This window comes from Piliocolobus tephrosceles, chromosome 8, assembly GCF_002776525.5.
Source record: "Piliocolobus tephrosceles isolate RC106 chromosome 8, ASM277652v3, whole genome shotgun sequence".
NCBI classification, from domain to species: Eukaryota; Metazoa; Chordata; class Mammalia; order Primates; family Cercopithecidae; genus Piliocolobus; species Piliocolobus tephrosceles.
The window spans coordinates 18484087-18499457 of NC_045441.1; positions in this window are offsets into that span (position 1 = coordinate 18484087).

Sequence of the window (15371 nt, forward strand, 5' to 3'; positions counted from 1 at the left end):
ACTCCTATTGCCAAATATAATGGCCAATGCTCATACCACACCTCTTGGCAACGTTTGACAAGTTGACCACTCTCTTCCTTGAAATGTTTCTTTGCTTGGTGCTTGGACACCTCAAGCTTTTGGTTTCCAGTTCTCCTGGCTATCCTCCTCCACTGACCACAAGTTGTTCCTGGTCTCCCTTGCTGGCTCCTCTTCCAAGTCTTCTAGTGCTGACATGCCCAGACTCCATCCTCTTAGCTCTCCTGTACACTCCCTAGGTGACACCTTCAGTACCATGGCTTAAATGCTGTCCATATCTGATGACTTCCAACTTTATCCCTATTCTTTATCTTGCTTCTGAACCCCGGGCACCTGTATCCAAAGGCTTTCTGGATATTTCCACTTAGGTGCCTGTCTTAGTTTATATTGTGCTGCTGTAACAGAATACCTAAGACTGGGTAGTTTATAATGAATAGAAATTGAATTTTCATGGTTCTGGAGGCTGGGAATGCCAAGATCAAGGCACTGATAAGTTTGCTGTCTTGTAAAAGCCCAGTCTTTGCTACCAGGATGGTACTATGAACACTGCATCCTCTGGAAGGAAGAACACTGTTTCTCACATGGTAGAAGAGCAGAAGACAGGAAGCTCACTCCCACCAGCCCTTCTTGTAGCAGTATTCATTCATTCATAAGGGCAGAGCCCTCATAACCTAAACACCTTCCATTAGGCTCCACCTCTCAACACTGTTGCATTAAAATTAAGTTTCAACAGGAGTTTTGAATAGGATGAAAACATTCCAGACATAGCAGTGCCTAATTGACACCTCATATTTAACATGTCAAAAATAGAAGTGATAGAAGTTGTGACTTTCCTCACCCAAACTTCTACATCCACTGTTCCTCATCTTAAGAATTTGCAGCTCCAGCTGGGTGTGGTGGCTCACACCTGTAATCTCAGCATTTTGGGAGGCTAAGGCAAGCAGATCACTTGAGGTCAAGAGTTTGAGACCAGCCTGGCCAACATAGCGAAACCCCATCTCTACTAAAAATACAAAAAAAAAAAAAAAAAATTTGGCCAGGTATGGTGGCATGCACCTGTAATCACATCTACTTGGGCTTGACAATTGCTTGAACCCAAGAGGTGGAGGTTGCAGTGAGTCAAGATCACACCACAGCACTCCAGCCTGGACAACAGAGCGAGACACGAGACTTTGTCAAAAAAAAAAAAAAAAAAAAAAAATGCAACTTTATCCTTATAGTTCTTCAGGCTTGGGATAAAATGCTTAGCTTTTTTCTAGTTCTATTTCTTATCTACAAAACAGAGTAAGTGATGGTACTAACTGCAAAAGGCTCCTATAATGACTAATTGAATTATTGCATTCACTGCACTTAGCGTTGTGTCCCAACTCAGAAAAATGTTCAATAGTTGTTACTTATGATTGCTATTTATATATTTATGCAAAATTCTGAGTCTGAATTGCCTGCAGCTAACTGATAATGAACTAACAATAATGTAAAATGGAGTTGTTGTTCTTGCTTAACAACCATGAAGTCTGGCTTAATAAAAAAGAGTTTAAGATCAGTACAGGCATGTAGGATTGGGAGAAGTAAAAAATTCCTTATTGTTGTCTCTGATTTTCTTTTGGAGGTCAAAACATCTGGATAAAAAATGAGCATTAGTCTGTATAAAAACAAATATTTATACATTCAGAAATTCTGAGCCCATGAGGCCAGAATATCTGGTCTTTGGCAATCTTTGGAAAATCTGTTCCCCAAGCAGCCCATGTACTGCTGGGGCCTCAGCATAGTTTTGTAGCCAAAGGCCCAGGATACAGGGTGAGTGGGTGGGTGAAGAGAGGTCTCTGGCAAAGCTTTACTCCAGAGTCTGGAATTTGAATAAATACTGTTTTAAATTATCTAAAGAGTTCCTAGCAAACAGATGTTTAACATTACATAGCTGTAATAGAACAATAAGCGGCTAAATTTTCCATGTAACCAATAGAAAAGTGAAAGAGAACCATCCGCTTCTCTTGGAGTATGGCTAAAAAGGTTTTGCTGTTAGTTTTTTGCACCTTTTTTTTTTTTTTTTTTTTTTTTTTTTGCCTATTCTCTAAACCCTTTGGTATATTTTCTTACCCGGAGCAGCATGCTATTTCAGAGTCCTTGATAGTGCCTCATTCAGTGTTGCCATATTGCCTAACACCAGTCCTCTTGTAAAAGGATCTGGAATTGGGGAAAATAGCCCCCTTTTTTTTTTTTTTTTTTTTGTCAGAGTCTTGCTCTGTTATCCAGGCTGGAATGTAGTGGTGCGATCTCGGCTCACTGCAAGCTCTGCCTCCTGGGTTCACGCTATTCTCCTGCCTCAGCCTCCCGAGCAGCTGGGACTATAGGCACCCACCACCACGCCCAGCTAATTTTTTGTATATATAATTTTTTTTTAGTAGAGACGGGGTTTCACCATGTTTAGCCAGGATGGTCTCCATCTCCTGACCTTGTGATCTGCCCGCCTCGGCCTCCCAAAGTACTGGGATTACAGGCGTGAGCCACTGCGCCCGGCCGAAAGTAGGCTTCTTACTGCTATTCCTGGAGAATTCCTTTCTTTATATAGAAAGGCTATCCTTCTCACCAAGATGTGGTATTGGGTTTTGAAGCCTTTAGAGGATGGAGGAGAACTGGAATCAGCCTCTTGGGCAATCCAATCAGTTGCCTCATTCATAGTGGTCCATGGGGTGATGGATGTCCCAACAAGGTTCCCCTCATCTCTAGGCTGATACTTATAGCAACACTGGGGAGAAGGCTTTACATTTTAAAAAGAGAAATCAATACACCCAGAGCTGCTAAATTTAAACATTAGGTGGAAATCAAACATAGTATATAAGAAAATAAAAACAAATAAATGAAGAGATGAACTTCCCAGGAGACACTGCAATCCATTTATCTGACTGCATTAAGTGACTGTTTTTTATAGTCATGAATATTTTTTGCCTCAAAAGACTCTTGCCATTGAAGTGCTGATGAGAGGAAAGTTTTGGTGGTTTGGATAGGCAATAAAACTAGTCACAACATTCCCTTAAGCCAGAGCCTAATCCACAGCAAGCCCCTAACACTCTTCAATTCTTTTTTTTTTTTTTTTTTTTTTTGAGATGGAGTCTCACTGTCCCCCAGGCTGGAGTGCAGTGGCGCAATCTCTGCTCACTGCAAGCTCTGCCTTCCAGGTTCACGCCATTCTCTTCCCTCGGCCTCCCAAGTAGCTGGGACTACAGGCACCCACCACCATGCCCGGCTACTTTTTTGTATTTTTAGTAGAGACAGGGTTTCACCATGTTAGCCAGGATGGTCTCGATCTCCTGACCTAGTGATCCACTTGCCTCAGCCTCCCAAAGTGCTGGAATTACAGGCGTGAGCCACCATGCCCAGCCGACTCTCTTCAATTCTATGAAGACTGAGAGATGTGAGGAAGCAGCCGAAGAAAAGTTGACATGCAGAGGTGGGGTCATGAGGTTTAAGGAAATAAGCCACCTCTATAACATAAAAATGCAGGGTGAAGCAGCAACTGCTGATGGAGAAGCTTTAGCAAGTTATCCAGAAGATCTGGCTAAGATCATTGATGAAGGTGGGCTATACTCAACAACAGACTAGAAGCTTTAAAGCTTCAAAATACAAATTGACTCACTTGTTAGGGGCTAACGGAGCTGATGACTGTAGGTTGGAGCCAGTGCTCATTTACCATTCTGAAAACCCTAGAGCCCTTAAGAATTATGCTAAAACTACTCTGCCTGTGCTCTAAAAATGGAACAACAAAGCCAGAATGACAGCACATCTGTTTACAGCATGGTTTGCTGAATATTTTAAGCCCACTGTTGATACCTACTGCTCAGAAAAAAAAGGATTCTTTCCAAAACATGACTGCTCATTGACAACGCAGCTGGTCACCCAAGAGCTCTGATGGAGATGTACGAGAAGACTTTCCCCTCATCAGCAGTAAGTCTGTTTCAGGTTCTTACCATCCATGTGTTCACTGGAGTAGCACTTTTAATTTCCATCAAGAACTGTTCCTTTGCACTACTTGGCTTGTTGTTTGGTGTAAGAGGCCTAGCTTCCAGTCTGTCTTGACTTGATATGCCTTCCTCACTAAACGTAATCATTTCTAGCTTTTGATTTAAAGAGAGATGTGTTACTCTTCCTTTCACGTGAACACTTAGAGGCCATTGCAGGATTATTAGTTGGCCTAATTTCAGTATTGTTGTGTCTCAGGGAATAAGGAAGCCCAAGGAAAGAGAGAGAGAGATGGGAGAATGGTCGGTTGGTGGAGCAGTTGAAACACACACATTTATCAATTAAGTTCATGATCTTATATGCGTATGGCTCATGGAACCCCAAAATTATTATAATAGTAACATCAAACATAACTGATAGGCCAGGTGCGGTGGCTCACGCCTGTAATCCCAGCACTTTGAGAGACTGAGGTGGGCCGATCATGAGGTCAGGAGATTGAGACCATACTGGCTAACACGGTGAAACCCCGTCTCTACCGAAAATACAAAAAATTAGCCGGGTGTGGTGGTGGGTGCCTGTAGTCCCAGCGGTTTTCGTGTCTGCTGACACAACAGCTATCCTGCAGCTCATGGATCAAGGAGTAATTTTGACTTTCAAGTCTTACTATTTAAGAAGTATGTTTTGTAAGGAAATAGTTGCCATAGATATTGATTCCTCCGATGAATCTAGGCAAAGTGAATTGAAAACTTCACGGAAAGAGTTCACCATTCTAGATGCCATTAAAAACATCCATAATTTATGGGAGGAGATCAAAACATCAATATAACAGGAGTTTGGAATGAGTGGATTCCAACCTTCTTGGTTAACTCTGAGGGTTTGAAGACTTCAGTGGAGGAAGGAACTGCAGATGTGGTGGAAATAGCAAGAGAACTAGAATTAGCCTGAAGATATGACTGAAACTGTTATTATCTCATGATCAACCTTGAACAGACGAGGACTTACTTCTTATGGATGAGCAAATAAAGTGGTTTCTTGAGGTGGAATCTACTCCTGGTGAAGATGCTGTGAACATTGTTGAAATGACAGCAAAGGTTTTAGAATACTCCATAAACTTAGCTGATAAAACATTGGTAGGATTTAAGAGAATTGACTCCAATTTTGAAGGAAGTTCTACTTGGATAAAATGCCATCAGACAGCATTGCATGCTACAGAGAAATTTCATGAAAGAGTCAATCAATGTGGTAAATGTTATTGTTGTCTTAATTTAAGAAATTGCCACAGCCACTGCAATGTTCAGCAACCACCGCCCTGATCAGTCAGCAGCCATCAACATTGAGGCAAGACTCTTCACCAGCAAAAAGATTTATGACTTGCTGAAGCCCAGATGATTGTTAGCATTTTTCATCAATAATTTTAAATTAAGGAATATAAATTGTTCTTCTAGACATAATACTATTGCACACTTAATAGACTACAGTATAGTGTAAACATAACTTTTATATGCACTGGTAAACCAAAAAATGTGCATGACTTGTGTGATGGTTAATATTGAGTGTCAATTTGACTGGATTGAAAGATGCAAAGTATTGTTCCTGGGTGTGTCTGTGAGGGTGTTGCCAAAGGAGATTAACACTTGAGTCAGTGGGCTGTGAGAGGCAGACCCACCTTTAATCTGGGTGGGCACCCTCTAATCAGCTGCCAGTGTAGCTAGAATAATGCAGGCAGAAAAAGGTGGAAAGAGCAGACTTGCTGAGTTTTCTGGTCTTCATCTTTCTCCCGTGCTGGATGCTTCCTGCCCTTGAACGTCAGACTCCAAGTTCTTCAGCTTTTGGGCTGTTGGACTTACACCAGTGGTTTTCCAGGGACTCTTGGGCCTTTGGCCACAGATTGAAAACTGCTCTCTCAGCTTCCCTACTTTTAAGGTTTTGGGACTTGGATTGGCTTCCTTGCTCCTCAGCTTGCAGACGGCCTGTTACGGGACCTCACCTTGTGATCGGGTGAGTCAATACTCCTTAATAAAGTCTCCTTCATATATACATCTATCTTATTAGTTCTGTCCTTCTAGACAACCCTGACTAATAGAACTTGCTTTATTGAAAGATTTGCTCTACTACAGTGGTCTGCAGTTGAACCCGCAATATCTCCAAGATGATTCTGTAATTTTTAGTCATTCCTTTACTAGAAACCAAATTTAGTGGTCTGTAATTTGATATCTTTTTGCACCCAAAGATGTACATCTTGACCCTCCTTATGCTTTTGAATTACCTGGTGAGTTTTGAAAGAATACAGTCACCTGGGCCTCAACCCATACCCTGACATAGAGCCAAAAGTGTAACTGGTGGTGGAGGTTTTTTGTATGTCTGTTTTAAGCTCCCTGGGTGATTGGAGAAACTCCAATGGATTTCTCTGCATGACTGAATCACACTCTTCAGGACTAACTCGAATTTTATTCCCACTGAGAGACTTCCTTATTTGATAAACCCCTGGCCCATACCCCACCCCCAATGCTCCTTATATTTTTCTGTTTGACTTTCTTCCAGGTTTACTATCTATCTTTCTCTCTTACTCCTTTTCTCTCATAGAACTTTATTTCATTATTTTCTCTTTGGTCTTTAATTCTGAGGGCCCCATTTATTGTATGGGGTGAGCGTTTGGGGAGCATGTGATGGAGTGGTGGGTGATTAGTTGCTAGTTATTACAACTCTAGCTAGAGAGACCATTGAGAGTTCTGGTGACTTTGATGGCTTCCCTTATTGACCACAACCATAGTCAGGGATGCCACCTCCATGTCTATGGTGGCTCCATGATTCACCTAGGACAGGCTCTTCAACCCCTTGGGTCACTGCACATATATTTGGGGGATGCTATAAGGATTTCCCAGGCTTTATTGGCTCACAACTCACTTTCTCCTCCCTTTCCCTCTCTGGTGGTAGCTGCCTGGTTAGAAGCCACACTGGGATATGCTCACCAGAATCCTCTCCAGCTACCACTTTCTAAAGTGTAAGCCAGGAAATTGTGCCCCCTTTTATTTCCTGGGGAGTTTGAGGTGGGTTTTCACTCTGAAATTATTTCTATCCTCTTTGGTTCATTTCATTAGTGTGGGAGAGGAAGAATCACTAAGCCTGCTTGACTCCACTATCTTTATCATGACTCAGCAAAGTCAGTTTAATAACACAGCAAAACACTAATGTCATGGTGTTCAGTAAAAATCCGAGGCACCAATACGTGGAGGTTATATGATACTGACCATATTTAATCTAAAAAGATGAGAAGAAATACAACAAAAATATAACAGGAATGGACTTTTATGGAGAGATTATAAAAGGGGTTGATTTAAAACTTCGCTAATTGTTAAGTTTTTCAAAACATTCTTATTTTGCTTTTATAGGGATAAAAACACTGCGTGGGGATTAAAGAAAACTTTACAAAATGAAAAGCATAAAGCCGTTCTCTCTGGAGACCATATGCTTTCTCATGTAGTTCTGTCATTGGTCAAACAGTTAACTTCCCTTTTTCATAATTATCTAGATTCTGTGGTCTCTTTTCTAATCGAAGCTCATCTTCATCTAAAGACTTGGGCTAAATTTGGTGAATAAATGAGTGATTAGGCGGGGAAATGCTGTGTAACCCCACAGAGGGTTAAAAAGTATGTCTTTGCAGTTGACTTTGGGGTCCCCTCCCAGGGACAAGCCCAGAGATGCTTTGCACACTCTCTTAGTCCATTTCATGCTGCTATACAGATAAAGAACAGAAAATTATTTCCTCACAGCTCTGGAGGTTGGGAAGTCCAAGAACAAGGCATCAGCATCTGGTGGGGGCCTTCTTGCTGTGTCTTAACATGGCAGAAGGCAGCATATGGGAGAAGTGGAGGTGAGAGAGAAAGAGAGACAGAGAGAGAGAGAGAGGAGCTGAATTCATCCCCACTCCCATGATAACAAACCCATTCCCAAAATAACAACATTAATCCTAATCACCTCTTAAAGATCCCATTTCCCAATATTGTTGCATTGGGGATTAAGTCTCCAGCACACTCCACAACTTTGGGGACTACATTCAAACCATAGCAGACACTGACAACAGTTAAAATGCCTCAAGTGCATACTCTGGGCCAGGCGCTGTCCCAAGTGCTTTAGACACCCAAGTGTACTTAACATATAGGGCAACCCTATACATATGGAAATACTTCAATTCCAACTTGCAGATGAGACAACTGAGGTTAAGTAACTTGCTTAAGATCAGAGGACAAGTGACAGAGGATGAGATCTACCCTGATGGGCACTTCTTTCTACCACTTATTACTATGAAGGAGCCTAAAATGTAGCTGCAGAAATAAAATAATTGAAACAACTATAAAGCAAAGCAGAATCTGACAAAAGGTTCAAGAGAAGAATAAATCCAGGGCTGAGAAAAGGATTCTGTCCAGAGGAAGGGAGTTGGCGAGGGAGGACATAAAATGGTCATGGAGAACGTGCTGTCTTAAATCAGAACATGCACTGTCTTAAATATGCTGTCTTGACTCTCAACTTCTGACTCACACTTTCAACAGCTGTTCTCTACTAATACTTGTGGCAAGATGGCAGCATCATTAGGAAGAGCCAAGGTAATGTCCCCAGAAGACAACTTAGAGAGAGCAACAGAAAATTCACATGGGCGTGAACAGACCTGATAGTAATTTTCCAGGCAGATTGGTCAGCCACAGAGTGGTGTGTACGAGTGTAGGGGAGGATTGGAGTGGCGGTGTGTTATCCATGTTGGGTACTGACTGATCCTCAAGCACATGAACCACTGACCATTGCTAGCACCCAGCAAGGTCAATCCTTACCACTGAGAGTGCTTCAGAATTAATCCAGTGCCATCCTAAAGACTCTCCTCTGCCATTCTGCTGTGACTGGGGAAAGTGATCAGGCAGGGCAGGATTGAGGTCGTGCTGTCATTTGTCCCCTTAGGACTCATTATCTCATAAGCATGCACCTGCACACATACCCCTGTCCCCGAGCACTAGCAGCCTGTTGGGAACTTAGTACTTAGCATGTTTTGGAAACAAGGATCAGACTTCTCTGCTTCCCCTGAGGACCACTGTGTAAACATGTAATGTGGAACAGTTCTTATACTTCTCACATTCCTCCCTTCCTCTCTCTGTTTCTAACCACTTCTCACTTTCTGTTACCTTGCTGGCATTCCTTCCTTTCATTCCCCTTTCTTCGTTCATCCATCTCCCCTTCAAACTGTGTTTCTTAGTCCTTTGAGAGGTCACAGATGCCTTTCAGACTCTGGTGAAAGCTTAAATAGACAGCTCACACACCCATTCCTGAATGTGTATGCATGAAGCTTTTCCATAGACCCATTACGAGTCTCTCTATGCCAGCAGAAATCGCTGGTTGATATGGTTTGGCTGTGTCCCCCCCAAATCTCATCTTGAATTGTAGCCCCCTTAATTCTCACATGTTGTGGGAGGGACCCAGTGGGAGGTAATTGAGTCATGTGGGTGGGTCACTCCCCTGCTATTCTTGGGATAGTGAATAAGTCTCATGAGATCTGATGATTTTATAAAGGGGAGTTCCCCTACACAAGCTCTCTCTCGCCTACTGCCATGTAAGATGTGTCCTTGCTCTTCCTTCACCTTCTGCCATGATTGTGAAGCCTCCCCAGCCACGTGGAACTATGAGTCCATTAACTCTCTCTCTCTCTCGTTTTTTTTTAAAATAAATTACCCAGTCTTGGGTACGTCTTTATTCAGCAGCATGAGAATGAACTAATACACTGGTCTATAGGTGGAATTCTTCCTTCATCCCTTTCATATGCACTGCAATCAAGAGCATGGGCTTCACTCAGGTCCTCTCCATTGACCAGCGAGTGAGCACGCTAGGTCCCACTTTTCCTTTCCTCTCAGGCCCTTCTCATGGCCAAGTGATTGAAGGCATGGACCTTGAGGACAGGTTATCTGGGTAAAAATTTAGGTTCTGTCCTTTTGTTGTGTGCCCTTGGATGGGCAAGTCTCTTCATCAAAAAATTGAGACTAACCGTATGTTCCTTATAGGAATTTATTATGATGACTTTCATTAATAAATATCAAAGCTCTTAGAACAATGCCTGGCAGGGATTAAATGATATCAATCCTTGCCATTTTTATTATTTGGGTGCTCAGTACTGAAGGAACGGGAAGGGGCTTTGCTTTGAGGATCAGTTATACCTTCCTCCTCTTTCTTCTTATTTCTGGAGGTAGTAGAACTAATAAGTACAGTCCCACATAATGTAAACATCCAGGAAACATTTAATTCCTTGGCGGATGATTAAGATAACACTTATTACCATCAAGGAGCTTAAAATTAAGCTGCAGAAATAAAGTAAAACAATCAAAACAACTATAGTGCAAGGCAGAATCTGACAAATGGTTCAAGAGAAGAATAAATCCAGGGCTGAGAAAGGGATTCTGTCCAGAGGATGGAGAAGGATTGGTAAGGGAGGACATAAAACTGTGCCATGGAGAATGTGCTGTCTTAAGTCAGTAACAGAATAATATGGAGAGCGGGGGCTTTTGCACAGAGGGAGTGGTGTTCAGAGGTACTGAGGCAGCCAGTGTTGGAGGTGTCTGGGAAACAAGGAAGCCTGAGGAAGCCTCTGTCCTGGGGGATGTTAGGAGAAATGGCTGGAAAGGTAGGGTGAGCCAAATTGGGGAGAAATCTTTAAAAGATGCATGTTTTGGAGGTAACTTCATTGCAAGAGCAGAAACTCACTCAAATCAGCTTGCCTAAATGGTACTTTATTTCAAGATGTCATGGTTTCTCACACAGCTCATGGGAATGAAGTAAAGCCAGGTCACTCCAAGGATTTAAACTGGAAATCAGAAAGAAGTGCCCATTGGGGTGTGTCTCACACTCTGTCTCCGCCCATCACCTTATCTCTCTGCCTTTCTGTGTCTCTGTCCTTCTCAGTCCCCCTCCTGGGTGTCTCTTTCATTCTCACTCCAGCACTCAGGGGCCCAAAATGGCAGCCCTAAACCCATGTCCATATGATCCTTGGGGTTCATAAATGCGCAGATCAACCCCATCTCAGTAGGACTGCTATGTATGGTTAGGCAGGTTGGACCCTGCACAAGGCTACCTGCCAAGGGGGTGAATGCTGGCTGAAATCCAGTGTAATTCCCTCACTAATATTTCCTTGGCTAAAGCATACAACACAAATTTCAAAGGGACATGTGTTCCTACCATGTTCCAGAAGGTGGGAAAACCAGAGTTTTGGTAATAGTTCTAAAGTTTACTACACGGAAAAAAAAAAAAAAAAAACCTTTAAACTGTACAAACTGGTATTTTCTGATAATTTCTAACATCTACCATTCTATTTAACTTCTGCATAATGTTCCATCTCATTCCTTTTAACTACTGTACTGCACAGCTCATTGCCATTAAGATATGCTGCATAATATTCCATTGTAGGACTGCATTATGGCTGATTTCTGCCCCCATGCTAAGGAACTTTTAGGTTTTTCTAAGTCATTCTTTCTAGTACAAATAATGAGGCAATACATTTCTCTGTGTGTATGTGTGTGTATATATATATCTGTATGTGTGTGTGTTAGGGGAATACATATACATGCATATATACACAGTCAGGTGCCTCAAAAAGACATTGTGGTCAAAGATAGCCCACATATACGACTGGGTCCCATAAGACTATCATGAAGGTGAAAAATTCCTGTTGCCTACAGTTGTCATAGCTGTGGTAATGTCATAGTGCAATGTGTTACCTTTTCTATGTTTAGGTAGGTTTAGATACATAAATACTTACCATTGTGTTACAGTTGTCTGCAGTATTTAGTACCGTCACATGCTGTACAGGTGTGTAGCCTCAGAGCAATAGGCTGTACCATGTAACCTAGGTATGTAGGTTACCTGGTAGGCTAGATCATCTAGATTTGTCTAAGTACATTCCGTGATGGTCAAACAATGACAAAATTGCCTAATGACACATTTCTCAAAATTAATACACATTATTAAGTGATGCATGACTGATTTTTTTTCCTTTTATATTTGAAAGTACATCTCTGGGATATGTAGAGAATTTAAAGATCAGCTCCTATTGTTACAAGATAAAAGCTGGACAGGCATCACATTAATGACTTTTCGTGAACCCATTAGAGAGCTGAGATTAGAGAACAAGTCGCAGGACACACCGCCATCTTGAAGAGAAACAGGTGCTTGCAGGGAAACTCCTGACCTGCTTATTTGCTTACCCTGGGGGAGAAGCAAAGAAGAAGGCACTGGGTATCATATACGCTCGTAGAAACACAAAACGAGAAATTTTGCTTCCTATTAGGCTAGTATGACAGTGTGAGGCTCCTGGGGGCTGTAGTCATGGGGGGAGGAGATTCCCTCCTCCCTTTTCAGGTTTTCCTCCAGGAACTCCACCAGGCTCTCACAGGAATTGTTACGGGTGCAGTGTCTTGACTACGAATTGTCCCAGTTCTTGGCATTTTAAATAAAGAACTGGACAAAATGCACAAACAAAGCAATGAAAGAAGGAAGCAACAAAAGCACAGATTTACTGAAATGAAAGTACACTCCACAGAGTGTGAGTGGGTTCAAGCAAGCAGTTCAAGAGTCCTGGTTACAGAATTATCTGGGATTTAAATACTCTCTAGAGGTTTCCCATTGGTTACTTGGTTTACACCCTATGTAAATGAAGGAGTGGTCTTCCATCAGTCTGATTGATTGCAGAAGGCAACCAATCAAAGGCTGAAGTGAAGTTACAAAGTCACACTTCTATGCAAATGAGACTCTGTCTCAAAAAAAGAAAAGAAACTAGGCAAGAAAGAAGGAAGACAGTGGAGTAATGCCTTTTAAAGTGGTGAAAGAAAATAGTGTGAAGAAGGGTCTCTGTGGAGTTCCATCAGTGGCTGCCACTCCCCTTCCCCAGCCAACGTCTCTGGATTATCTCCATCCATCTGAGGCAGGAGCATAGGGTCTAGAGGTAGGGAACCTAAGGCTGATTCCACTCACTCCCTAGAACTAAATCAAAAGGAAAACTTCAACTTTCCATGCTCAAGTAACAAAGAAAGAGGTTGTTTCTTTAGGCAGAAGGAATATTATTAAGGTAAGAAACTTAGATATACACGAAGAAATGAAGAGCATTGGAATTGAGATGAATAAAAGTAAAATATAACTAAGAAAAATTTTAGTTGCTATAAAAAAATCACTGACTGTAGAAAGAAATAACAGCAGTGATGTATCGGTGCTTATATCATATGTAAATGAGAAATATATGACCACAGTAAAACAAGACATGGGAACAAGGAACTGGGATTCGGGGATTTTGTTTTAAGTTCCTTTCACTATGCATGAAGTGATATGATATTTTGATGAAATGTTATTATAATGAGAGATGGACGCAGATTACTTAAAAATGTATATTGGAAACCATAGGGAAACCACTAGAAAAGTTAAAAAGTACAAATAGTAAATTAATAGAGAAGATAAAACAGAATCATAAAAATGCTCATTAAAACCAGAGAAGGCAAAAAAAAAAAAAAAAAAAAAAACCAAAAACAACAACAACAACAAAAAAAACCGAGTAAACAGGAAACAAAGAACAAATACAACAAAAAGAAAAGAGCTTGGAAATGTGGTAAGTTTTAGTCCAAATATATGAGTCATTGCTTTTTTTAAATTTATTTTATTTTTTGAGACAGAGTCTGGCTCTGTCACTCAGGCTGGAGTGTAGTGGTGTGATCTCTGCTTGGTGGAAACTTCTTCACTTCCCAGGTTCAAGCAATCCTCCTACCTCAGCCTCCCAAGTAACTGGGTTTACAGGTGTGCACCACCACACCTGGCTAATTTTTGTATTTTTTTTTTTTTATTATTATACTTTAAGTTCTAGGGTACATGTGCATAACGTGCAGGTTTGTTACATATGTATACTTGTGCCATGTTGGTGTGCTGCACCCATCAACTCGTCAGCACCCATCAATTCATCATTTATATCAGGTATAACTCCCTTTAGTAGAGATGCGGTTTCACCATGTTGGCCAGGCTGGTCTCGAACTCCTAGCTTCAAGTGATCCACCTGCCTCAACTTCCCAAAGTGCTGGAATTATAGGCATGAGCCACTGTGCTAGGCCATTATTTTAAATGTGAATGATCTAAACACACCAGTTGAAAGACAGACATTGTCAGATTGGATTTTTTTTAAAAAGTCAAGCCTCAACTATATTTTACTTTGTATACCATGTACTCACTTTAAATATACTGCAAAGACGTGGATACTTTTTCTTTCTTTCTTTCTTTTTTTTGGCTGGAGTCTTGCTCTGTCACCCAGGCTGGAGTGCAGTGGTGCAATCTTGGCTCACTGCAGCCTCCGCCTCCCGTGTTTAGGCAATTCTCCCACCTCAGCTTCCCAAGTAGCTGGGATTACAGGGTTGCGCCACCACGCCCAGCTAATTTTTGTATTTCTAGTAGAGATAGGGTTTCACCATGTTGGTCAGGCTTGTCTCGATCTCCTGACCTCAGGTGACCACCCAACTCAGCATCTCAAAGTGCTGGGATTATAGGCATGAGCCACCACGCCCAGCCCATGGATACGTTTTTTAAAAAAAGGATGAAGAAAAATATACCGTGAAAACATTAACCAAAAAAAGCAGGAGTCATCATATTAATGTTGGACAAATCACTAACAATCAATTTTAGACAAAATATAATCAACGAACTTAACCTAACTGACATTTATAGAACACTTTATTCAACAATAGTAGAATACACATTTATCTCAAGTACACAAGCAGCACTCATCACAATAGATCATATTCTGGGCTACAAAACAAACCTCAAAAAATGTAAAGGAATAGAAATAATACAGTGGACATTCTTGCATCATATCCAAATTGCACTAGAAATCAATAAGACATAGTAAGAAATGCCCAACGATTTGGAAATTAAACACTATACTTTTAAATAGCCCATGGGTCTAAAAAGAGATGTCTTAAGGGAAACTTCAGTCTTTTGAAATGAAATAAATCAGAATTTGTGGGATGCAGAAAAAGTAGTCTTTAGAGGGAGAAGTATAACATTGAATACTTACATTTGACAAAGACGAAAAATCACAAATTTGCCTAAATGTCCACCTTAGGAAACTCATGAGAGAAAAAAAACCTATTTCCGAGGCCAAGGGGAAAGAATTGCTTGAGGCCAGGAGTTCCAGACAGCCTGGGCAACATAGCGAGACCCCTCCAAAATTTAAAAACAAAATTAGCTGGGTGTGGTGGCATGTGCCCGTAGTCCCAGCGACTAGGGAGGCTGAGGCAGGAGGATAACTTGATCCTGGGAGTCTGAGGCTGCAGTGAGCTATGATTGTGCCACTGTACTCCAGCCTGGGGGGCACAGCAAGATCCTGTCTAAAGAAAGAA